The 27,987-nt window shown below is 39.2% G+C and overlaps 3 long non-coding RNA genes across 4 annotated transcripts; all 3 read right to left on the bottom strand.

Moving 5' to 3' along the window:
* Positions 1-45: 45 nt before the first annotated feature.
* LOC125378544 lies at positions 46-9,135 on the bottom strand. Of its 2 annotated transcripts, XR_007220276.1 has the most exons (7): positions 8,996-9,135; positions 6,880-7,118; positions 5,788-5,987; positions 4,079-5,635; positions 1,963-2,201; positions 871-1,070; positions 46-718 (listed from the first exon to the last, which is right to left on the bottom strand). It is a non-coding gene; the product is annotated as an uncharacterized LOC125378544 (long non-coding RNA). The 2 variants fall into 2 exon arrangements; XR_007220275.1 differs by lacking the exons at positions 46-718; positions 871-1,070; positions 1,963-2,201 and having other exon boundaries at positions 2,647-5,635.
* A 7-nt stretch (positions 9,136-9,142) lies between these two features.
* LOC124125316 lies at positions 9,143-23,074 on the bottom strand. Its single transcript, XR_007220274.1, has 8 exons — positions 21,649-23,074; positions 20,557-20,756; positions 18,848-20,404; positions 16,737-16,975; positions 15,645-15,844; positions 11,797-15,492; positions 10,705-10,904; positions 9,143-10,552 (listed from the first exon to the last, which is right to left on the bottom strand). It is a non-coding gene; the product is annotated as an uncharacterized LOC124125316 (long non-coding RNA).
* Positions 23,075-23,946: 872 nt separating this feature from the next.
* On the bottom strand, positions 23,947-27,961 carry LOC124125315. The gene is made up of 3 exons (XR_007220277.1): positions 26,536-27,961; positions 25,444-25,643; positions 23,947-25,291 (listed from the first exon to the last, which is right to left on the bottom strand). It is a non-coding gene; the product is annotated as an uncharacterized LOC124125315 (long non-coding RNA).
* Positions 27,962-27,987: the final 26 nt, after the last annotated feature.

Consider the following 27,987-nt stretch of genomic DNA (forward strand, 5'->3'; position numbering starts at 1 on the left):
TTGGTGTCTTCTCTGCCTTGATGGTTGACTGTGCGTTTCCATATCAATCTATAAAGCCTGCCGTTCATATAGGAGAGCATATGCCTTTGCCTGTGTTTCAAAGGAGACATTTGCTTGCCTTATAAACAGAACCACTTTACTAGTCTCATCATGCCTGCCACCATCTCCCATGTGAATGGAATCGTTGTGATTTATTCGAAGAAGCCCAAGCATGAGCGACAGACGGGTGTACTGATAAATAGATGATCTTGATTCTGCTGAAGATGTGGAATCCTGATTGTTTTCAGCATTATATTCCGGATGCTTCGTGTTTGCGGAGAGCTTTTGGTCTCTGGTACAGTTTTCCACAGTACCTGCAGGCTAGTGTGTTTGATTTGGAGACCATGACCTGGCTGTTGAGGAACCTCCGGTAAGACGTGCTTGTCTACAAACTGTTTTGCTGCATGACCTAGAAAATAATCAATCATTTTATATGGATTGCCAACAGCACCCATGTAACTTGACGTTGGGACAGAAGTGAGGTGTTCCATTTGGAAGTAATGTAGTCCCCCAGTTACGATGTAGGCGGTGGTGACCTTGTCCATGAATTCAGAGCATGGGTAAAAGTTGTCATGAGGATCCTGAGTAACATTCACCGCATTTATTGTGCTCCTTTGCAGCATGCAGAGTGCCAAACAGACTTGTTAGAGGAGGACGAGTACAAGTGTTTCCATATAACCTGAATAAGAAATATCTTCAGGTAGTCAGGTATTACACAAAGACTAATCCGTTACTTTTGCAACAAAACAATAAACCAATTTACAAACCACACAATAACTGTCCTTCTTTTGTTAAATCGCAATTACAGAAAATGCAGTTAATTACATATACCTTTAGAAATTCAGCTTCGTTATGGAACTCTTCCATCTTTGGAACAAGTCCTTGTAATCTGGAACTTGGTGTAGGTCCATCTCGTAAGTGCATGATTGGCTTGTTTCTGCCTCTCAAGGGTGAGGTAGTCCCCTCCGCTGAGCACCTACTGTGATGGAGAACGGTCACTGAGGTCCTCACTGAAGCACTCCCAGTGGTATCTGAAATAAATTTCCACTGTATAAGTTTCAGAAACAATCTTTCATTAATCTTTTCATATGTGTAGGATATAAACTGCTCACAAAAAGTAGGGTATATTGAAATTAAAATCAATGGCACAAAGACAGTAATATAGAGGCCTACAAAACATTTGTGTATGATTGAGGAAAAGCATAGGTCCGTCTGAGCAAGCCTCACAATGACCCACCAGATGCCCTTGCATCCAGGAAAATTGCACTCAAACGTACCAGGGGGTGGGGATGAGAAATCACATCTTGTGTCACACGTGCAAATGACAAAATCCACGTGCCTCACGGGCAAAAATGGGTGTTAAACATGGGTCTTGGACCAAGTTCATCCATCACTTCACCACTTTCCACAATGCGAAGGTTACGAGAAGACGAAAGATTGAGAGCAATTGGGATGATCCAAGCCGGAAGAAAGCATAGAAGCACAACTTTTGGGTTTCTACCCCTCATGAATTTTCCAGTGTCGACAAAATGAAATTGCAGCTTGATCAAAGTCATTACTTTCAAAACTGTTTCTTAACATCCTTATTTCCACATTATTATTGTTTCCCAATGAAAATTAAACATAATTCTGAAGCTTTTCGTCGTAACTTTTCAATATCCCCTACTTTGTGTGAGCAGTATAAATAGAAACATACTTTTAACAAATATATACATGTTTTTAAATATAAATAATCTGAGACAACTGTTTGTTTGTTTTTTGTTATTTATCGCCACACTCAATCCACACAATTGGGATACGATGGCATGTATCAACCAAGTCAAGCTAGTCTGACCACCCGTTAGTCTCCTCTTACGACAAGCATAGTCGCTTTTGAAGGCCGCTTATTTACTAACAAAAGAAGTAAGTAAATAGAAATCATACCCTTTCAGTCTTCTTCTTTGTTTCCTGGACCGTCTTCAGTGGGTAGCACAGCACCAGCAGTGGGAGAAGTCCTCTTTTCAGACGAGAACCGTTACAGTATCTCAACAGCAGATGGCGGACAGGTGTGGCAACACCAAGCGGAACGTTAATTGAACGGTTAAGAGAGACTCGTGGGGTGGTCCGAGATATGTGGCTGATGTCAGAATCCGTTAATTACGTTGTGTATACACAATGCTAAGCTGAAAAACGAAATAAGAGGAAGAGTCAAAAGAAAAAGAATTCGTCAAATCACAACTGTATTCAGCTCTAATACCTGCAGATCCCGCGTTTCTGAGACACTCGACGTGCATCAACCATATATACAAGGCAAGTGTATGTATCAACTCTTAGAAAAACATTCAGAAGTGAAACGCATTGTGTGGAACAGAACGTTTGGGTGTAATACTTACTCCTTCAACTAATGATATTAGTCCCAAACATTGTGTTCTTCATAATAAAGAAGTTCATCAATTTTCGGCCTTACATGTATATCATCCGTGTAATAACCTAAATTCTACTTCAGGCTTCAGGCTCCAACCGACATGTATTTTCATAACCTTATATGAAATAGGGGCTGTATTGGCGACTGAGTATTTCAGGTATTGACCAAAATTCAGGTGATATACACAATTAGTCCTGCACCAATGACCGTGGAATATATTTATTTCATTTAAAAAAATAATCTAGTAATGCATACAAAAAGCAAGTCTAGCCACCTCAAGCTAGCCATCACGAATCTGACACACTGCTGAACGGAACAAAGGATTGATGTTGTGTTTTAAGTATATACGCCCTCTATTTAACTTAACTACATGTATAACTGTTGGTATGGAAGGTAATGCAGTTACATAATTGATCACTTCAGGAATCATCAAAGACAAGTGATTGTAAGTTACCTCAGAGGAAAGGATGTCCTTTTTTTTCTCCAACAGGATCAGGAAAATCACTTACTTTTGAATTAGCACCATTCGTGTTTAAGAAACTTAATAACTCCAACCATGCTACTACTGTGACGGTTTTTTCACCCTGACACTGACATAATAATATTTGCAAGTCCAGAGACAGTTCTTGGAACACAGCCTGACTAAAGAGAAGATTTTGATGGCAATTTTCATTGATGAAGCACACTGCATTGCAAAATTGTAAGTATAAATGTTATATTTTGTATTTCGTTTTGTCTGTCAAGGCATGGCATGTTGAATTGAGAGAGCATGGATTTACGCATCTTTTGGCAATATCCCAGCAAAATCACGACGGGGACACCATAAATAGGCATGGAGAGCGAATGTTTTATGTACTAGGATGGTGTGCGTATCAATTACTGGTTTACAGGCTGCCTTCATATGGCTGCAATATTGCTGACTGCAGTATGAGACGACATTCACTCATTCACATGTTTTGTGATAAAACAAGTATAAATTCACAAAATATTCTTACTAACCACTATGAAACTGCACAATCTAAAGGTATAAAAATGTGCACTGATCACAAGTAGCTATAAAGTGTATACAATATCTAATTTGATATTCATCAAATCAAAGTTAAAGCACAAATATTAACATTTCAAAATGTGCATGTGTCACATTTATGAATACATACAATCACTTCTACAATCATCATGAACTTGATACTTGTTACTCTCAAACAAGGGTTAATTTTGTAAGTTTGGCCGCAGTCCCAGGTAGAGGCATTATGTAATATATGTTCATGCCCTTATGAAAAAGGAATGCATACATCCACTGTATTACATTACATTAGCTAAGTTAAAACACTAAAACACTAAAGTTGATCTTGTTGATCAGTTACAAAAAAATAATCATCTAACAACAATTGTTTTTGCATATGTTGATCTTATTCTTATAATAGGAGTTAAATTTCATAAAAGAAATCGGCCAATTTTCAAGCTAAAGTTTCAATTAAAGTTCAACATCAATCATGCATAACAACATACAGAATATGTATGAATGAGAAGGAAAACAGGGAAGTGTGTCAGAGTCCTTCATGGATCCAAATGGTTTCAAGAGGATGATAGTCCCTTGATAGTCCATTGCTCAACACCATTCAGCTTGGGACTTACAAAGTGTGGAAACCGTCATCCACTATGGTCCAGCCAATAATGTTGAGGATTATATTCAAGAGACAAGGACGGAGCAGGCAGGGATCCAGAAAAGCAGGCACATGCTCTTCTCATGAAATTTAGACAATGTCTCAGTGGCAGGCGGAATATTTCGGATGAAATGAAACAGTATGTCAGAACCAACGTATGTCGACGAGTTGAGCTTACTGAAGTCATGAGTGCTATGGACAACTGTGCCATATCTTGCAAGTGTCTCTGTGACTGCAGAGACTCATGGACATGCAATACCCCATGTAATGAATGTAGATGTGATATTCTTGAGTTGTACAAAACTTCCCTTGACTCGAGTGATAGCTCATCATCTCACTCAGACTCAGAACATGAAGATCATGAAACATACAGTGATAGCGACTTTGCAACAGGGTCTCGTTTTAATCATGTGACACTGAATTACACATCGGGAAAAAAGGTTCAGATGTTATAGTATGTGCGGCTACTGAAGACTTTAAGACTTTCTGAAATCCAATTTTGGATGTCACTCAGCATGTTCTTGAATTCTCTGTGGCAGTGGCTTGTTGGCCTCATTGAATAGAGCTGCATAGGAATGGAATTGTTCTACAAGTTTAAGAATATCACCAAGAAGGATCAACAACTCCATGCCTTCCCGAACTTTTCTTGCGGAATGCCAATTTGTCGTATTTTTGGCATAATTCTTCCATTGACAGCGCACTTCTGCTGACTTTGAGAATCGTCTTTTATCTGTGTACCTCCCCTTGTATGTGTGTACATCATCTTTGAAAGCCCTGTTGCAATGCTCCAAGTCAAGGTCGATGGGATGATTGGTGTCTTCTCTGCCTTGATGGTTGACTGTGCGGTTCCATATCAATCTATAAAGCCTGCCGTTCATATAGGAGAGCATATGCCTTTGCCTGTGTTTCAAAGGAGACATTTGCTTGCCTTATAAACAGAACCACTTTACTAGTCTCATCATGCCTGCCACCATCTCCCATGTGAATGGAATCGTTGTGATTTATTCGAAGAAGCCCAAGCATGAGCGACAGACGGGTGTACTGATAAATAGATGATCTTGATTCTGCTGAAGATGTGGAATCCTGATTGTTTTCAGCATTATATTCCGGATGCTTCGTGTTTGCGGAGAGCTTTTGGTCTCTGGTACAGTTTTCCACAGTACCTGCAGGCTAGTGTGTTTGATTTGGAGACCATGACCTGGCTGTTGAGGAACCTCCGGTAAGACGTGCTTGTCTACAAACTGTTTTGCTGCATGACCTAGAAAATAATCAATCATTTTATATGGATTGCCAACAGCACCCATGTAACTTGACGTTGGGACAGAAGTGAGGTGTTCCATTTGGAAGTAATGTAGTCCCCCAGTTACGATGTAGGCGGTGGTGACCTTGTCCATGAATTCAGAGCATGGGTAAAAGTTGTCATGAGGATCCTGAGTAACATTCACCGCATTTATTGTGCTCCTTTGCAGCATGCAGAGTGCCAAACAGACTTGTTAGAGGAGGACGAGTACAAGTGTTTCCATATAACCTGAATAAGAAATATCTTCAGGTAGTCAGGTATTACACAAAGACTAATCCGTTACTTTTGCAACAAAACAATAAACCAATTTACAAACCACACAATAACTGTCCTTCTTTTGTTAAATCGCAATTACAGAAAATGCAGTTAATTACATATACCTTTAGAAATTCAGCTTCGTTATGGAACTCTTCCATCTTTGGAACAAGTCCTTGTAATCTGGAACTTGGTGTAGGTCCATCTCGTAAGTGCATGATTGGCTTGTTTCTGCCTCTCAAGGGTGAGGTAGTCCCCTCCGCTGAGCACCTACTGTGATGGAGAACGGTCACTGAGGTCCTCACTGAAGCACTCCCAGTGGTATCTGAAATAAATTTCCACTGTATAAGTTTCAGAAACAATCTTTCATTAATCTTTTCATATGTGTAGGATATAAACTGCTCACAAAAAGTAGGGTATATTGAAATTAAAATCAATGGCACAAAGACAGTAATATAGAGGCCTACAAAACATTTGTGTATGATTGAGGAAAAGCATAGGTCCGTCTGAGCAAGCCTCACAATGACCCACCAGATGCCCTTGCATCCAGGAAGATTGCACTCAAACGTACCAGGGGGTGGGGATGAGAAATCACATCTTGTGTCACACGTGCAAATGACAAAATCCACGTGCCTCACGGGCAAAAATGGGTGTTAAACATGGGTCTTGGACCAAGTTCATCCATCACTTCACCACTTTCCACAATGCGAAGGTTACGAGAAGACGAAAGATTGAGAGCAATTGGGATGATCCAAGCCGGAAGAAAGCATAGAAGCACAACTTTTGGGTTTCTACCCCTCATGAATTTTCCAGTGTCGACAAAATGAAATTGCAGCTTGATCAAAGTCATTACTTTCAAAACTGTTTCTTAACATCCTTATTTCCACATTATTATTGTTTCCCAATGAAAATTAAACATAATTCTGAAGCTTTTCGTCGTAACTTTTCAATATCCCCTACTTTGTGTGAGCAGTATAAATAGAAACATACTTTTAACAAATATATACATGTTTTTAAATATAAATAATCTGAGACAACTGTTTGTTTGTTTTTTGTTATTTATCGCCACACTCAATCCACACAATTGGGATACGATGGCATGTATCAACCAAGTCAAGCTAGTCTGACCACCCGTTAGTCTCCTCTTACGACAAGCATAGTCGCTTTTGAAGGCCGCTTATTTACTAACAAAAGAAGTAAGTAAATAGAAATCATACCCTTTCAGTCTTCTTCTTTGTTTCCTGGACCGTCTTCAGTGGGTAGCACAGCACCAGCAGTGGGAGAAGTCCTCTTTTCAGACGAGAACTGTTACAGTATCTCAACAGCAGATGGCGGACAGGTGTGGCAACACCAAGCGGAACGTTAATTGAACGGTTAAGAGAGACTCGTGGGGTGGTCCGAGATATGTGGCTGATGTCAGAATCCGTTAATTACGTTGTGTATACACAATGCTAAGCTGAAAAACGAAATAAGAGGAAGAGTCAAAAGAAAAAGAATTCGTCAAATCACAACTGTATTCAGCTCTAATACCTGCAGATCCCGCGTTTCTGAGACACTCGACGTGCATCAACCATATATACAAGGCAAGTGTATGTATCAACTCTTAGAAAAACATTCAGAAGTGAAACGCATTGTGTGGAACAGAACGTTTGGGTGTAATACTTACTCCTTCAACTAATGATATTAGTCCCAAACATTGTGTTCTTCATAATAAAGAAGTTCATCAATTTTCGGCCTTACATGTATATCATCCGTGTAATAACCTAAATTCTACTTCAGGCTTCAGGCTCCAACCGACATGTATTTTCATAACCTTATATGAAATAGGGGCTGTATTGGCGACTGAGTATTTCAGGTATTGACCAAAATTCAGGTGATATACACAATTAGTCCTGCACCAATGACCGTGGAATATATTTATTTCATTTAAAAAAATAATCTAGTAATGCATACAAAAAGCAAGTCTAGCCACCTCAAGCTAGCCATCACGAATCTGACACACTGCTGAACGGAACAAAGGATTGATGTTGTGTTTTAAGTATATACGCCCTCTATTTAACTTAACTACATGTATAACTGTTGGTATGGAAGGTAATGCAGTTACATAATTGATCACTTCAGGAATCATCAAAGACAAGTGATTGTAAGTTACCTCAGAGGAAAGGATGTCCTTTTTTTTCTCCAACAGGATCAGGAAAATCACTTACTTTTGAATTAGCACCATTCGTGTTTAAGAAACTTAATAACTCCAACCATGCTACTACTGTGACGGTTTTTTCACCCTGACACTGACATAATAATATTTGCAAGTCCAGAGACAGTTCTTGGAACACAGCCTGACTAAAGAGAAGATTTTGATGGCAATTTTCATTGATGAAGCACACTGCATTGCAAAATTGTAAGTATAAATGTTATATTTTGTATTTCGTTTTGTCTGTCAAGGCATGGCATGTTGAATTGAGAGAGCATGGATTTACGCATCTTTTGGCAATATCCCAGCAAAATCACGACGGGGACACCATAAATAGGCATGGAGAGCGAATGTTTTATGTACTAGGATGGTGTGCGTATCAATTACTGGTTTACAGGCTGCCTTCATATGGCTGCAATATTGCTGACTGCAGTATGAGACGACATTCACTCATTCACATGTTTTGTGATAAAACAAGTATAAATTCACAAAATATTCTTACTAACCACTATGAAACTGCACAATCTAAAGGTATAAAAATGTGCACTGATCACAAGTAGCTATAAAGTGTATACAATATCTAATTTGATATTCATCAAATCAAAGTTAAAGCACAAATATTAACATTTCAAAATGTGCATGTGTCACATTTATGAATACATACAATCACTTCTACAATCATCATGAACTTGATACTTGTTACTCTCAAACAAGGGTTAATTTTGTAAGTTTGGCCGCAGTCCCAGGTAGAGGCATTATGTAATATATGTTCATGCCCTTATGAAAAAGGAATGCATACATCCACTGTATTACATTACATTAGCTAAGTTAAAACACTAAAACACTAAAGTTGATCTTGTTGATCAGTTACAAAAAAATAATCATCTAACAACAATTGTTTTTGCATATGTTGATCTTATTCTTATAATAGGAGTTAAATTTCATAAAAGAAATCGGCCAATTTTCAAGCTAAAGTTTCAATTAAAGTTCAACATCAATCATGCATAACAACATACAGAATATGTATGAATGAGAAGGAAAACAGGGAAGTGTGTCAGAGTCCTTCATGGATCCAAATGGTTTCAAGAGGATGATAGTCCCTTGATAGTCCATTGCTCAACACCATTCAGCTTGGGACTTACAAAGTGTGGAAACCGTCATCCACTATGGTCCAGCCAATAATGTTGAGGATTATATTCAAGAGACAAGGACGGAGCAGGCAGGGATCCAGAAAAGCAGGCACATGCTCTTCTCATGAAATTTAGACAATGTCTCAGTGGCAGGCGGAATATTCCGGATGAAATGAAACAGTATGTCAGAACCAACGTATGTCGACGAGTTGAGCTTACTGAAGTCATGAGTGCTATGGACAACTGTGCCATATCTTGCAAGTGTCTCTGTGACTGCAGAGACTCATGGACATGCAATACCCCATGTAATGAATGTAGATGTGATATTCTTGAGTTGTACAAAACTTCCCTTGACTCGAGTGATAGCTCATCATCTCACTCAGACTCAGAACATGAAGATCATGAAACATACAGTGATAGCGACTTTGCAACAGGGTCTCGTTTTAATCATGTGACACTGAATTACACATCGGGAAAAAAGGTTCAGATGTTATAGTATGTGCGGCTACTGAAGACTTTAAGACTTTCTGAAATCCAATTTTGGATGTCACTCAGCATGTTCTTGAATTCTCTGTGGCAGTGGCTTGTTGGCCTCATTGAATAGAGCTGCATAGGAATGGAATTGTTCTACAAGTTTAAGAATATCACCAAGAAGGATCAACAACTCCATGCCTTCCCGAACTTTTCTTGCGGAATGCCAATTTGTCGTATTTTTGGCATAATTCTTCCATTGACAGCGCACTTCTGCTGACTTTGAGAATCGTCTTTTATCTGTGTACCTCCCCTTGTATGTGTGTACATCATCTTTGAAAGCCCTGTTGCAATGCTCCAAGTCAAGGTCGATGGGATGATTGGTGTCTTCTCTGCCTTGATGGTTGACTGTGCGGTTCCATATCAATCTATAAAGCCTGCCGTTCATATAGGAGAGCATATGCCTTTGCCTGTGTTTCAAAGGAGACATTTGCTTGCCTTATAAACAGAACCACTTTACTAGTCTCATCATGCCTGCCACCATCTCCCATGTGAATGGAATCGTTGTGATTTATTCGAAGAAGCCCAAGCATGAGCGACAGACGGGTGTACTGATAAATAGATGATCTTGATTCTGCTGAAGATGTGGAATCCTGATTGTTTTCAGCATTATATTCCGGATGCTTCGTGTTTGCGGAGAGCTTTTGGTCTCTGGTACAGTTTTCCACAGTACCTGCAGGCTAGTGTGTTTGATTTGGAGACCATGACCTGGCTGTTGAGGAACCTCCGGTAAGACGTGCTTGTCTACAAACTGTTTTGCTGCATGACCTAGAAAATAATCAATCATTTTATATGGATTGCCAACAGCACCCATGTAACTTGACGTTGGGACAGAAGTGAGGTGTTCCATTTGGAAGTAATGTAGTCCCCCAGTTACGATGTAGGCGGTGGTGACCTTGTCCATGAATTCAGAGCATGGGTAAAAGTTGTCATGAGGATCCTGAGTAACATTCACCGCATTTATTGTGCTCCTTTGCAGCATGCAGAGTGCCAAACAGACTTGTTAGAGGAGGACGAGTACAAGTGTTTCCATATAACCTGAATAAGAAATATCTTCAGGTAGTCAGGTATTACACAAAGACTAATCCGTTACTTTTGCAACAAAACAATAAACCAATTTACAAACCACACAATAACTGTCCTTCTTTTGTTAAATCGCAATTACAGAAAATGCAGTTAATTACATATACCTTTAGAAATTCAGCTTCGTTATGGAACTCTTCCATCTTTGGAACAAGTCCTTGTAATCTGGAACTTGGTGTAGGTCCATCTCGTAAGTGCATGATTGGCTTGTTTCTGCCTCTCAAGGGTGAGGTAGTCCCCTCCGCTGAGCACCTACTGTGATGGAGAACGGTCACTGAGGTCCTCACTGAAGCACTCCCAGTGGTATCTGAAATAAATTTCCACTGTATAAGTTTCAGAAACAATCTTTCATTAATCTTTTCATATGTGTAGGATATAAACTGCTCACAAAAAGTAGGGTATATTGAAATTAAAATCAATGGCACAAAGACAGTAATATAGAGGCCTACAAAACATTTGTGTATGATTGAGGAAAAGCATAGGTCCGTCTGAGCAAGCCTCACAATGACCCACCAGATGCCCTTGCATCCAGGAAAATTGCACTCAAACGTACCAGGGGGTGGGGATGAGAAATCACATCTTGTGTCACACGTGCAAATGACAAAATCCACGTGCCTCACGGGCAAAAATGGGTGTTAACATGGGTCTTGGACCAAGTTCATCCATCACTTCACCACTTTCCACAATGCGAAGGTTTACGAGAAGACGAAAGATTGAGAGCAATTGGGATGATCCAAGCCAGAAGAAAGCATAGAAGCACAACTTTTGGGTTTCTACCCCTCATGAACTTTCCAGTGTCGACAAAATGAAATTGCAGCTTGATCAAAGTCATTACTTTCAAAACTGTTTCTTAACATCCTTATTTCCACATTATTATTGTTTCCCAATGAAAATTAAACATAATTCTGAAGCTTTTCGTCGTAACTTTTCAATATCCCCTACTTTGTGTGAGCAGTATAAATAGAAACATACTTTTAACAAATATATACATGTTTTTAAATATAAATAATCTGAGACAACTGTTTGTTTGTTTTTTGTTATTTATCGCCACACTCAATCCACACAATTGGGATACGATGGCATGTATCAACCAAGTCAAGCTAGTCTGACCACCCGTTAGTCTCCTCTTACGACAAGCATAGTCGCTTTTGAAGGCCGCTTATTTACTAACAAAAGAAGTAAGTAAATAGAAATCATACCCTTTCAGTCTTCTTCTTTGTTTCCTGGACCGTCTTCAGTGGGTAGCACAGCACCAGCAGTGGGAGAAGTCCTCTTTTCAGACGAGAACCGTTACAGTATCTCAACAGCAGATGGCGGACAGGTGTGGCAACACCAAGCGGAACGTTAATTGAACGGTTAAGAGAGACTCGTGGGGTGGTCCGAGATATGTGGCTGATGTCAGAATCCGTTAATTACGTTGTGTATACACAATGCTAAGCTGAAAAACGAAATAAGAGGAAGAGTCAGAAGAAAAAGAATTCGTCAAATCACAACTGTATTCAGCTCTAATACCTGCAGATCCCGCGTTTCTGAGACACTCGACGTGCATCAACCATATATACAAGGCAAGTGTATGTATCAACTCTTAGAAAAACATTCAGAAGTGAAACGCATTGTGTGGAACAGAACGTTTGGGTGTAATACTTACTCCTTCAACTAATGATATTAGTCCCAAACATTGTGTTCTTCATAATAAAGAAGTTCATCAATTTTCGGCCTTACATGTATATCATCCGTGTAATAACCTAAATTCTACTTCAGGCTTCAGGCTCCAACCGACATGTATTTTCATAACCTTATATGAAATAGGGGCTGTATTGGCGACTGAGTATTTCAGGTATTGACCAAAATTCAGGTGATATACACAATTAGTCCTGCACCAATGACCGTGGAACATATTTATTTCATTTAAAAAAATAATCTAGTAATGCATACAAAAAGCAAGTCTAGCCACCTCAAGCTAGCCATCACGAATCTGACACACTGCTGAACGGAACAAAGGATTGATGTTGTGTTTTAAGTATATACGCCCTCTATTTAACTTAACTACATGTATAACTGTTGGTATGGAAGGTAATGCAGTTACATAATTGATCACCTCAGGAATCATCAAAGACAAGTGATTGTAAGTTACCTCAGAGGAAAGGATGTCCTTTTTTTTCTCCAACAGGATCAGGAAAATCACTTACTTTTGAATTAGCACCATTCGTGTTTAAGAAACTTAATAACTCCAACCATGCTACTGTGATGGTTTTTTCACCCTGACACTGACATAATAATATTTGCAAGTCCAGAGACAGTTCTTGGAACACAGCCTGACTAAAGAGAAGATTTTGATGGCAATTTTCATTGATGAAGCACACTGCATTGCAAAATTGTAAGTATAAATGTTATATTTTGTATTTCGTTTTGTCTGTCAAGGCATGGCATGTTGACTTGAGAGAGCAGGGATTTACGCATCTTTTGGCAATATCCCAGCAAAATCACGACGGGGACACCATAAATGGGCATGGAGAGCGAATGTTTTATGTACTAGGATGGTGTGCGTATCAATTGCTGGTTTACAGGCTGCCTTCATATGGCTGCAATATTGCTGACTGCAGTATGAGACGACATTCACTCATTCACATGTTTTGTGATAAAACAAGTATAAATTCACAAAATATTCTTACTAACCACTATGAAACTGCACAATCTAAAGGTATAAAAATGTGCACTGATCACAAGTAGCTATAAAGTGTATACAATATCTAATTTGATATTCATCAAATCAAAGTTAAAGCACAAATATTAACATTTCAAAATGTGCATGTGTCACATTTATGAATACATACAATCACTTCTACAATCATCATGAACTTGATACTTGTTACTCTCAAACAAGGGTTAATTTTGTAAGTTTGGCCGCAGTCCCAGGTAGAGGCATTATGTAATATATGTTCATGCCCTTATGAAAAAGGAATGCATACATCCACTGTATTACATTACATTAGCTAAGTTAAAACACTAAAACACTAAAGTTGATCTTGTTGATCAGTTACAAAAAAATAATCATCTAACAACAATTGTTTTTGCATATGTTGATCTTATTCTTATAATAGGAGTTAAATTTCATAAAAGAAATCGGCCAATTTTCAAGCTAAAGTTTCAATTAAAGTTCAACATCAATCATGCATAACAACATACAGAATATGTATGAATGAGAAGGAAAACAGGGAAGTGTGTCAGAGTCCTTCATGGATCCAAATGGTTTCAAGAGGATGATAGTCCCTTGATAGTCCATTGCTCAACACCATTCAGCTTGGGACTTACAAAGTGTGGAAACCGTCATCCACTATGGTCCAGCCAATAATGTTGAGGATTATATTCAAGAGACAAGGACGGAGCAGGCAGGGATCCAGAAAAGCAGGCACATGCTCTTCTCATGAAATTTAGACAATGTCTCAGTGGCAGGCGGAATATTTCGGATGAAATGAAACAGTATGTCAGAACCAACGTATGTCGACGAGTTGAGCTTTACTGAAATCATGAGTGCTATGGACAACTGTGCCATATCTTGCAAGTGTCTCTGTGACTGCAGAGACTCATGGACATGCAATTACCCCATGTAGTGAATGTAGATGTGATATTCTTGAGTTGTACAAAACTTCCCTTGACTCGAGTGATAGCTCATCATCTCACTCAGACTCAGAACATGAAGATCATGAAACATACAGTGATAGCGACTTTGCAACAGGGTCTCGTTTTAATCATGTGACACTGAATTACACATCGGGAAAAAAGGTTCAGATGTTATAGTATGTGCGGCTACTGAAGACTTTAAGACTTTCTGAAATCCAATTTTGGATGTCACTCAGCATGTTTTTGATTTTCTCTGTGGCAGTGGCTTGTTGGCCTCATTGAATAGAGCTGCATAGGAATGGAATTGTTCTACAAGTTTAAGAATATCACCAAGAAGGATCAACAACTCCATGCCTTCCCGAACTTTTCTTGCGGAATGCCAATTTGTCGTATTTTTGGCATAATTCTTCCATTGACAGCGCACTTCTGCTGACTTTGAGAATCGTCTTTTATCTGTGTACCTCCCCTTGTATGTGTGTACATCATCTTTGAAAGCCCTGTTGCAATGCTCCAAGTCAAGGTCGATGGGATGATTGGTGTCTTCTCTGCCTTGATGGTTGACTGTGCGGTTCCATATCAATCTATAAAGCCTGCCGTTCATATAGGAGAGCATATGCCTTTGCCTGTGTTTCAAAGGAGACCATATGCATACTTTGGACATTTGCTTGCCTTGTAGTATAAACAGAACCACTTTACTAGTCTCATCATGCCTGCCACCATCTCCCATGTGAATGGAATCGTTGTGATTTATTCGAAGAAGCCCAAGCATGAGAGACAGACGGGTGTACTGATAAATAGATGATCTTGATTCTGCTGAAGATGTGGAATCCTGATTGTTTTCAGCATTATATTCCGGATGCTTCGTGTTTGCGGAGAGCTTTTGGTCTCTGGTACAGTTTTCCACAGTACCTGCAGGCTAGTGTGTTTGATTTGGAGACCATGACCTGGCTGTTGAGGAACCTCCGGTAAGACGTGCTTGTCTACAAACTGTTTTGCTGCATGACCTAGAAAATAATCAATCATTTTATATGGATTGCCAACAGCACCCATGTAACTTGACGTTGGGACAGAAGTGAGGTGTTCCATTTGGAAGTAATGTAGTCCCCCAGTTACGATGTAGGCGGTGGTGACCTTGTCCATGAATTCAGAGCATGGGTAAAAGTTGTCATGAGGATCCTGAGTAACATTCACCGCATTTATTGTGCTCCTTTGCAGCATGCAGAGTGCCAAACAGACTTGTTAGAGGAGGACGAGTACAAGTGTTTCCATATAACCTGAAAAAGAAATATCTTCAGGTAGTCAGGTATTACACAAAGACTAATCCGTTACTTTTGCAACAAAACAATAAACCAATTTACAAACCACACAATAACTGTCCTTCTTTTGTTAAATCGCAATTACAGAAAATGCAGTTAATTACATATACCTTTAGAAATTCAGCTTCGTTATGGAACTCTTCCATCTTTGGAACAAGTCCTTGTAATCTGGAACTTGGTGTAGGTCCATCTCGTAAGTGCATGATTGGCTTGTTTCTGCCTCTCAAGGGTGAGGTAGTCCCCTCCGCTGAGCACCTACTGTGATGGAGAACGGTCACTGAGGTCCTCACTGAAGCACTCCCAGTGGTATCTGAAATAAATTTCCACTGTATAAGTTTCAGAAACAATCTTTCATTAATCTTTTCATATGTGTAGGATATAAACTGCTCACAAAAAGTAGGGTATATTGAAATTAAAATCAATGGCACAAAGACAGTAATATAGAGGCCTACAAAACATTTGTGTATGATTGAGGAAAAGCATAGGTCCGTCTGAGCAAGCCTCACAATGACCCACCAGATGCCCTTGCATCCAGGAAAATTGCACTCAAACGTACCAGGGGGTGGGGATGAGAAATCACATCTTGTGTCACACGTGCAAATGACAAAATCCACGTGCCTCACGGGCAAAAATGGGTGTTAACATGGGTCTTGGACCAAGTTCATCCATCACTTCACCACTTTCCACAATGCGAAGGTTTACGAGAAGACGAAAGATTGAGAGCAATTGGGATGATCCAAGCCAGAAGAAAGCATAGAAGCACAACTTTTGGGTTTCTACCCCTCATGAACTTTCCAGTGTCGACAAAATGAAATTGCAGCTTGATCAAAGTCATTACTTTCAAAACTGTTTCTTAACATCCTTATTTCCACATTATTATTGTTTCCCAATGAAAATTAAACATAATTCTGAAGCTTTTCATCGTAACTTTTCAATATCCCCTACTTTGTGTGAGCAGTATAAATAGAAACATACCTTTAACAAATATATACATGTTTTTAAATATAAATAATCTGAGACAACTGTTTGTTTGTTTTTTGTTATTTATCGCCACACTCAATCCACACAATTGGGATACGATGGCATGTATCAACCAAGTCAAGCTAGTCTGACCACCCGTTAGTCTCCTCTTACGACAAGCATAGTCGCTTTTGAAGGCCGCTTATTTACTAACAAAAGAAGTAAGTAAATAGAAATCATACCCTTTCAGTCTTCTTCTTTGTTTCCTGGACCGTCTTCAGTGGGTAGCACAGCACCAGCAGTGGGAGAAGTCCTCTTTTCAGACGAGAACCGTTACAGTATCTCAACAGCAGATGGCGGACAGGTGTGGCAACACCAAGCGGAACGTTAATTGAACGGTTAAGAGAGACTCGTGGGGTGGTCCGAGATATGTGGCTGATGTCAGAATCCGTTAATTACGTTGTGTATACACAATGCTAAGCTGAAAAACGAAATAAGAGGAAGAGTCAGAAGAAAAAGAATTCGTCAAATCACAACTGTATTCAGCTCTAATACCTGCAGATCCCGCGTTTCTGAGACACTCGACGTGCATCAACCATATATACAAGGCAAGTGTATGTATCAACTCTTAGAAAAACATTCAGAAGTGAAACGCATTGTGTGGAACAGAACGTTTGGGTGTAATACTTACTCCTTCAACTAATGATATTAGTCCCAAACATTGTGTTCTTCATAATAAAGAAGTTCATCAATTTTCGGCCTTACATGTATATCATCCGTGTAATAACCTAAATTCTACTTCAGGCTTCAGGCTCCAACCGACATGTATTTTCATAACCTTATATGAAATAGGGGCTGTATTGGCGACTGAGTATTTCAGGTATTGACCAAAATTCAGGTGATATACACAATTAGTCCTGCACCAATGACCGTGGAACATATTTATTTCATTTAAAAAAATAATCTAGTAATGCATACAAAAAGCAAGTCTAGCCACCTCAAGCTAGCCATCACGAATCTGACACACTGCTGAACGGAACAAAGGATTGATGTTGTGTTTTAAGTATATACGCCCTCTATTTAACTTAACTACATGTATAACTGTTGGTATGGAAGGTAATGCAGTTACATAATTGATCACTTCAGGAATCATCAAAGACAAGTATTTGTAAGTTACCTCAGAGGAAAGGATGTCCTTTTTTTTCTCCAACAGGATCAGGAAAATCACTTACTTTTGAATTAGCACCATTCGTGTTTAAGAAACTTAATAACTCCAACCATGCTACTGTGATGGTTTTTTCACCCTGACACTGACATAATAATATTTGCAAGTCCAGAGACAGTTCTTGGAACACAGCCTGACTAAAGAGAAGATTTTGATGGCAATTTTCATTGATGAAGCACACTGCATTGCAAAATTGTAAGTATAAATGTTATATTTTGTATTTCGTTTTGTCTGTCAAGGCATGGCATGTTGAATTGAGAGAGCATGGATTTACGCATCTTTTGGCAATATCCCAGCAAAATCACGACGGGGACACCATAAATAGGCATGGAGAGCGAATGTTTTATGTACTAGGATGGTGTGCGTATCAATTACTGGTTTACAGGCTGCCTTCATATGGCTGCAATATTGCTGACTGCAGTATGAGACGACATTCACTCATTCACATGTTTTGTGATAAAACAAGTATAAATTCACAAAATATTCTTATTAACCACTATGAAACTGCACAATCTAAAGGTATAAAAATGTGCACTGATCACAAGTAGCTATAAAGTGTATACAATATCTAATTTGATATTCATCAAATCAAAGTTAAAGCACAAATATTAACATTTCAAAATGTGCATGTGTCACATTTATGAATACATACAATCACTTCTACAATCATCATGAACTTGATACTTGTTACTCTCAAACAAGGGTTAATTTTGTAAGTTTGGCCGCAGTCCCAGGTAGAGGCATTATGTAATATATGTTAATGCCCTTATGAAAAAGGAATGCATACATCCACTGTATTACATTACATTAGCTAAGTTAAAACACTAAAACACTAAAGTTGATCTTGTTGATCAGTTACAAAAAAATAATCATCTAACAACAATTGTTTTTGCATATGTTGATCTTATTCTTATAAGGAGTTAAATTTCATAAAAGAAATCGGCCAATTTTCAAGCTAAAGTTTCAATTAAAGTTCAACATCAATCATGCATAACAACATACAGAATATGTATGAATGAGAAGGAAAACAGGGAAGTGTGTCAGAGTCCTTCATGGATCCAAATGGTTTCAAGAGGATGATAGTCCCTTGATAGTCCATTGCTCAACACCATTCAGCTTGGGACTTACAAAGTGTGGAAACCGTCATCCACTATGGTCCAGCCAATAATGTTGAGGATTATATTCAAGAGACAAGGACGGAGCAGGCAGGGATCCAGAAAAGCAGGCACATGCTCTTCTCATGAAATTTAGACAATGTCTCAGTGGCAGGCGGAATATTTCGGATGAAATGAAACAGTATGTCAGAACCAACGTATGTCGACGAGTTGAGCTTACTGAAGTCATGAGTGCTATGGACAACTGTGCCATATCTTGCAAGTGTCTCTGTGACTGCAGAGACTCATGGACATGCAATACCCCATGTAGTGAATGTAGATGTGATATTCTTGAGTTGTACAAAACTTCCCTTGACTCGAGTGATAGCTCATCATCTCACTCAGACTCAGAACATGAAGATCATGAAACATACAGTGATAGCGACTTTGCAACAGGGTCTCGTTTTAATCATGTGACACTGAATTACACATCGGGAAAAAAGGTTCAGATGTTATAGTATGTGCGGCTACTGAAGACTTTAAGACTTTCTGAAATCCAATTTTGGATGTCACTCAGCATGTTCTTGAATTCTCTGTGGCAGTGGCTTGTTGGCCTCATTGAATAGAGCTGCATAGGAATGGAATTGTTCTACAAGTTTAAGAATATCACCAAGAAGGATCAACAACTCCATGCCTTCCCGAACATTTCTTGCGGAATGCCAATTTGTCGTATTTTTGGCATAATTCTTCCATTGACAGCGCACTTCTGCTGACTTTGAGAATCGTCTTTTATCTGTGTACCTCCCCTTGTATGTGTGTACTTCATCTTTGAAAGCCCTGTTGCAATGCTCCAAGTCAAGGTCGATGGGATGATTGGTGTCTTCTCTGCCTTGATGGTTGACTGTGCGGTTCCATATCAATCTATAAAGCCTGCCGTTCATATAGGAGAGCATATGCCTTTGCCTGTGTTTCAAAGGAGACATTTGCTTGCCTTATAAACAGAACCACTTTACTAGTCTCATCATGCCTGCCACCATCTCCCATGTGAATGGAATCGTTGTGATTTATTCGAAGAAGCCCAAGCATGAGAGACAGACGGGTGTACTGATAAATAGATGATCTTGATTCTGCTGAAGATGTGGAATCCTGATTGTTTTCAGCATTATATTCCGGATGCTTCGTGTTTGCGGAGAGCTTTTGGTCTCTGGTACAGTTTTCCACAGTACCTGCAGGCTAGTGTGTTTGATTTGGAGACCATGACCTGGCTGTTGAGGAACCTCCGGTAAGACGTGCTTGTCTACAAACTGTTTTGCTGCATGACCTAGAAAATAATCAATCATTTTATATGGATTGCCAACAGCACCCATGTAACTTGACGTTGGGACAGAAGTGAGGTGTTCCATTTGGAAGTAATGTAGTCCCCCAGTTACGATGTAGGCGGTGGTGACCTTGTCCATGAATTCAGAGCATGGGTAAAAGTTGTCATGAGGATCCTGAGTAACATTCACCGCATTTATTGTGCTCCTTTGCAGCATGCAGAGTGCCAAACAGACTTGTTAGAGGAGGACGAGTACAAGTGTTTCCATATAACCTGAAAACGAAATATCTTCAGGTAGTCAGGTATTACACAAAGACTAATCCGTTACTTTTGCAACAAAACAATAAACCAATTTACAAACCACACAATAACTGTCCTTCTTTTGTTAAATCGCAATTACAGAAAATGCAGTTAATTACATATACCTTTAGAAATTCAGCTTCGTTATGGAACTCTTCCATCTTTGGAACAAGTCCTTGTAATCTGGAACTTGGTGTAGGTCCATCTCGTAAGTGCATGATTGGCTTGTTTCTGCCTCTCAAGGGTGAGGTAGTCCCCTCCGCTGAGCACCTACTGTGATGGAGAACGGTCACTGAGGTCCTCACTGAAGCACTCCCAGTGGTATCTGAAATAAATTTCCACTGTATAAGTTTCAGAAACAATCTTTCATTAATCTTTTCATATGTGTAGGATATAAACTGCTCACAAAAAGTAGGGTATATTGAAATTAAAATCAATGGCACAAAGACAGTAATATAGAGGCCTACAAAACATTTGTGTATGATTGAGGAAAAGCATAGGTCCGTCTGAGCAAGCCTCACAATGACCCACCAGATGCCCTTGCATCCAGGAAAATTGCTCTCAAACGTACCAGGGGGTGGGGATGAGAAATCACATCTTGTGTCACACGTGCAAATGACAAAATCCATGTGCCTCACGGGCAAAAATGGGTGTTAACATGGGTCTTGGACCAAGTTCATCCATCACTTCACCACTTTCCACAATGCGAAGGTTTACGAGAAGACGAAAGATTGAGAGCAATTGGGATGATCCAAGCCAGAAGAAAGCATAGAAGCACAACTTTTGGGTTTCTACCCCTCATGAACTTTCCAGTGTCGACAAAATGAAATTGCAGCTTGATCAAAGTCATTACTTTCAAAACTGTTTCTTAACATCCTTATTTCCACATTATTATTGTTTCCCAATGAAAATTAAACATAATTCTGAAGCTTTTCATCGTAACTTTTCAATATCCCCTACTTTGTGTGAGCAGTATAAATAGAAACATACTTTTAACAAATATATACATGTTTTTAAATATAAATAATCTGAGACAACTGTTTGTTTGTTTTTTGTTATTTATCGCCACACTCAATCCACACAATTGGGATACGATGGCATGTATCAACCAAGTCAAGCTAGTCTGACCACCCGTTAGTCTCCTCTTACGACAAGCATATTCGCTTTTGAAGGCCGCTTATTTACTAACAAAAGAAGTAAGTAAATAGAAATCATACCCTTTCAGTCTTCTTCTTTGTTTCCTGGACCGTCTTCAGTGGGTAGCACAGCACCAGCAGTGGGAGAAGTCCTCTTTTCAGACGAGAACCGTTACAGTATCTCAACAGCAGATGGCGGACAGGTGTGGCAACACCAAGCGGAACGTTAATTGAACGGTTAAGAGAGACTCGTGGGGTGGTCCGAGATATGTGGCTGATGTCAGAATCCGTTAATTACGTTGTGTATACACAATGCTAAGCTGAAAAACGAAATAAGAGGAAGAGTCAGAAGAAAAAGAATTCGTCAAATCACAACTGTATTCAGCTCTAATACCTGCAGATCCCGCGTTTCTGAGACACTCGACGTGCATCAACCATATATACAAGGCAAGTGTATGTATCAACTCTTAGAAAAACATTCAGAAGTGAAACGCATTGTGTGGAACAGAACGTTTGGGTGTAATACTTACTCCTTCAACTAATGATATTAGTCCCAAACATTGTGTTCTTCATAATAAAGAAGTTCATCAATTTTCGGCCTTACATGTATATCATCCGTGTAATAACCTAAATTCTACTTCAGGCTTCAGGCTCCAACCGACATGTATTTTCATAACCTTATATGAAATAGGGGCTGTATTGGCGACTGAGTATTTCAGGTATTGACCAAAATTCAGGTGATATACACAATTAGTCCTGCACCAATGACCGTGGAATATATTTATTTCATTTAAAAAAATAATCTAGTAATGCATACAAAAAGCAAGTCTAGCCACCTCAAGCTAGCCATCACGAATCTGACACACTGCTGAACGGAACAAAGGATTGATGTTGTGTTTTAAGTATATACGCCCTCTATTTAACTTAACTACATGTATAACTGTTGGTATGGAAGGTAATGCAGTTACATAATTGATCACTTCAGGAATCATCAAAGACAAGGATGTCCTTTTTTTTCTCCAACAGGATCAGGAAAATCACTTACTTTTGAATTAGCACCATTCGTGTTTAAGAAACTTAATAACTCCAACCATGCTACTGTGACGGTTTTTTCACCCTGACACTGACATAATAATATTTGCAAGTCCAGAGACAGTTCTTGGAACACAGCCTGACTAAAGAGAAGATTTTGATGGCAATTTTCATTGATGAAGCACACTGCATTGCAAAATTGTAAGTATAAATGTTATATTTTGTATTTCGTTTTGTCTGTCAAGGCATGGCATGTTGAATTGAGAGAGCATGGATTTACGCATCTTTTGGCAATATCCCAGCAAAATCACGACGGGGACACCATAAATAGGCATGGAGAGCGAATGTTTTATGTACTAGGATGGTGTGTGTATCAATTACTGGTTTACAGGCTGCCTTCATATGGCTGCAATATTGCTGACTGCAGTATGAGACGACATTCACTCATTCACATGTTTTGTGATAAAACAAGTATAAATTCACAAAATATTCTTATTAACCACTATGAAACTGCACAATCTAAAGGTATAAAAATGTGCACTGATCACAAGTAGCTATAAAGTGTATACAATATCTAATTTGATATTCATCAAATCAAAGTTAAAGCACAAATATTAACATTTCAAAATGTGCATGTGTCACATTTATGAATACATACAATCACTTCTACAATCATCATGAACTTGATACTTGTTACTCTCAAACAAGGGTTAATTTTGTAAGTTTGGCCGCAGTCCCAGGTAGAGGCATTATGTAATATATGTTAATGCCCTTATGAAAAAGGAATGCATACATCCACTGTATTACATTACATTAGCTAAGTTAAAACACTAAAACACTAAAGTTGATCTTGTTGATCAGTTACAAAAAAATAATCATCTAACAACAATTGTTTTTGCATATGTTGATCTTATTCTTATAAGGAGTTAAATTTCATAAAAGAAATCGGCCAATTTTCAAGCTAAAGTTTCAATTAAAGTTCAACATCAATCATGCATAACAACATACAGAATATGTATGAATGAGAAGGAAAACAGGGAAGTGTGTCAGAGTCCTTCATGGATCCAAATGGTTTCAAGAGGATGATAGTCCCTTGATAGTCCATTGCTCAACACCATTCAGCTTGGGACTTACAAAGTGTGGAAACCGTCATCCACTTTGGTCCAGCCAATAATGTTGAGGATTATATTCAAGAGACAAGGACGGAGCAGGCAGGGATCCAGAAAAGCAGGCACATGCTCTTCTCATGAAATTTAGACAATGTCTCAGTGGCAGGCGGAATATTTCGGATGAAATGAAACAGTATGTCAGAACCAACGTATGTCGACAAGTTGAGCTTTACTGAAGTCATGAGTGCTATGGACAACTGTGCCATATCTTGCAAGTGTCTCGGTGACTGCAGAGACTCATGGACATGCAATACCCCATGTAGTGAATGTAGATGTGATATTCTTGAGTTGTACAAAACTTCCCTTGACTCGAGTGATAGCTCATCATCTCACTCAGACTCAGAACATGAAGATCATGAAACATACAGTGATAGCGACTTTGCAACAGGGTCTCGTTTTAATCATGTGACACTGAATTACACATCGGGAAAAAAGGTTCAGATGTTATAGTATGTGCGGCTACTGAAGACTTTAAGACTTTCTGAAATCCAATTTTGGATGTCACTCGGCATGTTTTTGATTTCTCTGTGGCAGTGGCTTGTTGGCCTCATTGAATAGAGCTGCATAGGAATGGAATTGTTCTACAAGTTTAAGAATATCACCAAGAAGGATCAACAACTCCATGCCTTCCCGAACTTTTCTAGCGGAATGCCAATTTGTCGTATTTTTGGCATAATTCTTCCATTGACAGCGCACTTCTGCTGACTTTGAGAATCGTCTTTTATCTGTGTACCTCCCCTTGTATGTGTGTACATCATCTTTGAAAGCCCTGTTGCAATGCTCCAAGTCAAGGTCGATGGGATGATTGGTGTCTTCTCTGCCTTGATGGTTGACTGTGCGGTTCCATATCAATCTATAAAGCCTGCCGTTCATATAGGAGAGCATATGCCTTTGCCTGTGTTTCAAAGGAGACATTTGCTTGCCTTATAAACAGAACCACTTTACTAGTCTCATCATGCCTGCCACCATCTCCCATGTGAATGGAATCGTTGTGATTTATTCGAAGAAGCCCAAGCATGAGAGACAGACGGGTGTACTGATAAATAGATGATCTTGATTCTGCTGAAGATGTGGAATCCTGATTGTTTTCAGCATTATATTCCGGATGCTTCGTGTTTGCGGAGAGCTTTTGGTCTCTGGTACAGTTTTCCACAGTACCTGCAGGCTAGTGTGTTTGATTTGGAGACCATGACCTGGCTGTTGAGGAACCTCCGGTAAGACGTGCTTGTCTACAAACTGTTTTGCTGCATGACCTAGAAAATAATCAATCATTTTATATGGATTGCCAACAGCACCCATGTAACTTGACGTTGGGACAGAAGTGAGGTGTTCCATTTGGAAGTAATGTAGTCCCCCAGTTACGATGTAGGCGGTGGTGACCTTGTCCATGAATTCAGAGCATGGGTAAAAGTTGTCATGAGGATCCTGAGTAACATTCACCGCATTTATTGTGCTCCTTTGCAGCATGCAGAGTGCCAAACAGACTTGTTAGAGGAGGACGAGTACAAGTGTTTCCATATAACCTGAAAAAGAAATATCTTCAGGTAGTCAGGTATTACACAAAGACTAATCCGTTACTTTTGCAACAAAACAATAAACCAATTTACAAACCACACAATAACTGTCCTTCTTTTGTTAAATCGCAATTACAGAAAATGCAGTTAATTACATATACCTTTAGAAATTCAGCTTCGTTATGGAACTCTTCCATCTTTGGAACAAGTCCTTGTAATCTGGAACTTGGTGTAGGTCCATCTCGTAAGTGCATGATTGGCTTGTTTCTGCCTCTCAAGGGTGAGGTAGTCCCCTCCGCTGAGCACCTACTGTGATGGAGAACGGTCACTGAGGTCCTCACTGAAGCACTCCCAGTGGTATCTGAAATAAATTTCCACTGTATAAGTTTCAGAAACAATCTTTCATTAATCTTTTCATATGTGTAGGATATAAACTGCTCACAAAAAGTAGGGTATATTGAAATTAAAATCAATGGCACAAAGACAGTAATATAGAGGCCTACAAAACATTTGTGTATGATTGAGGAAAAGCATAGGTCCGTCTGAGCAAGCCTCACAATGACCCACCAGATGCCCTTGCATCCAGGAAAATTGCACTCAAACGTACCAGGGGGTGGGGATGAGAAATCACATCTTGTGTCACACGTGCAAATGACAAAATCCACGTGCCTCACGGGCAAAAATGGGTGTTAACATGGGTCTTGGACCAAGTTCATCCATCACTTCACCACTTTCCACAATGCGAAGGTTTACGAGAAGACGAAAGATTGAGAGCAATTGGGATGATCCAAGCCAGAAGAAAGCATAGAAGCACAACTTTTGGGTTTCTACCCCTCATGAACTTTCCAGTGTCGACAAAATGAAATTGCAGCTTGATCAAAGTCATTACTTTCAAAACTGTTTCTTAACATCCTTATTTCCACATTATTATTGTTTCCCAATGAAAATTAAACATAATTCTGAAGCTTTTCATCGTAACTTTTCAATATCCCCTACTTTGTGTGAGCAGTATAAATAGAAACATACTTTTAACAAATATATACATGTTTTTAAATATAAATAATCTGAGACAACTGTTTGTTTGTTTTTTGTTATTTATCGCCACACTCAATCCACACAATTGGGATACGATGGCATGTATCAACCAAGTCAAGCTAGTCTGACCACCCGTTAGTCTCCTCTTACGACAAGCATATTCGCTTTTGAAGGCCGCTTATTTACTAACAAAAGAAGTAAGTAAATAGAAATCATACCCTTTCAGTCTTCTTCTTTGTTTCCTGGACCGTCTTCAGTGGGTAGCACAGCACCAGCAGTGGGAGAAGTCCTCTTTTCAGACGAGAACCGTTACAGTATCTCAACAGCAGATGGCGGACAGGTGTGGCAACACCAAGCGGAACGTTAATTGAACGGTTAAGAGAGACTCGTGGGGTGGTCCGAGATATGTGGCTGATGTCAGAATCCGTTAATTACGTTGTGTATACACAATGCTAAGCTGAAAAACGAAATAAGAGGAAGAGTCAGAAGAAAAAGAATTCGTCAAATCACAACTGTATTCAGCTCTAATACCTGCAGATCCCGCGTTTCTGAGACACTCGACGTGCATCAACCATATATACAAGGCAAGTGTATGTATCAACTCTTAGAAAAACATTCAGAAGTGAAACGCATTGTGTGGAACAGAACGTTTGGGTGTAATACTTACTCCTTCAACTAATGATATTAGTCCCAAACATTGTGTTCTTCATAATAAAGAAGTTCATCAATTTTCGGCCTTACATGTATATCATCCGTGTAATAACCTAAATTCTACTTCAGGCTTCAGGCTCCAACCGACATGTATTTTCATAACCTTATATGAAATAGGGGCTGTATTGGCGACTGAGTATTTCAGGTATTGACCAAAATTCAGGTGATATACACAATTAGTCCTGCACCAATGACCGTGGAATATATTTATTTCATTTAAAAAAAGAATCTAGTAATGCATACAAAAAGCAAGTCTAGCCACCTCAAGCTAGCCATCACGAATCTGACACACTGCTGAACGGAACAAAGGATTGATGTTGTGTTTTAAGTATATACGCCCTCTATTTAACTTAACTACATGTATAACTGTTGGTATGGAAGGTAATGCAGTTACATAATTGATCACTTCAGGAATCATCAAAGACAAGGATGTCCTTTTTTTTCTCCAACAGGATCAGGAAAATCACTTACTTTTGAATTAGCACCATTCGTGTTTAAGAAACTTAATAACTCCAACCATGCTACTGTGACGGTTTTTTCACCCTGACACTGACATAATAATATTTGCAAGTCCAGAGACAGTTCTTGGAACACAGCCTGACTAAAGAGAAGATTTTGATGGCAATTTTCATTGATGAAGCACACTGCATTGCAAAATTGTAAGTATAAATGTTATATTTTGTATTTCGTTTTGTCTGTCAAGGCATGGCATGTTGAATTGAGAGAGCATGGATTTACGCATCTTTTGGCAATATCCCAGCAAAATCACGACGGGGACACCATAAATAGGCATGGAGAGCGAATGTTTTATGTACTAGGATGGTGTGTGTATCAATTACTGGTTTACAGGCTGCCTTCATATGGCTGCAATATTGCTGACTGCAGTATGAGACGACATTCACTCATTCACATGTTTTGTGATAAAACAAGTATAAATTCACAAAATATTCTTATTAACC

This window comes from Haliotis rufescens, unplaced genomic scaffold (genome assembly GCF_023055435.1).
Source record: "Haliotis rufescens isolate VD_foot unplaced genomic scaffold, xgHalRufe1.0.p SCAF_124, whole genome shotgun sequence".
Classification (NCBI taxonomy): Eukaryota; Metazoa; Mollusca; class Gastropoda; order Lepetellida; family Haliotidae; genus Haliotis; species Haliotis rufescens.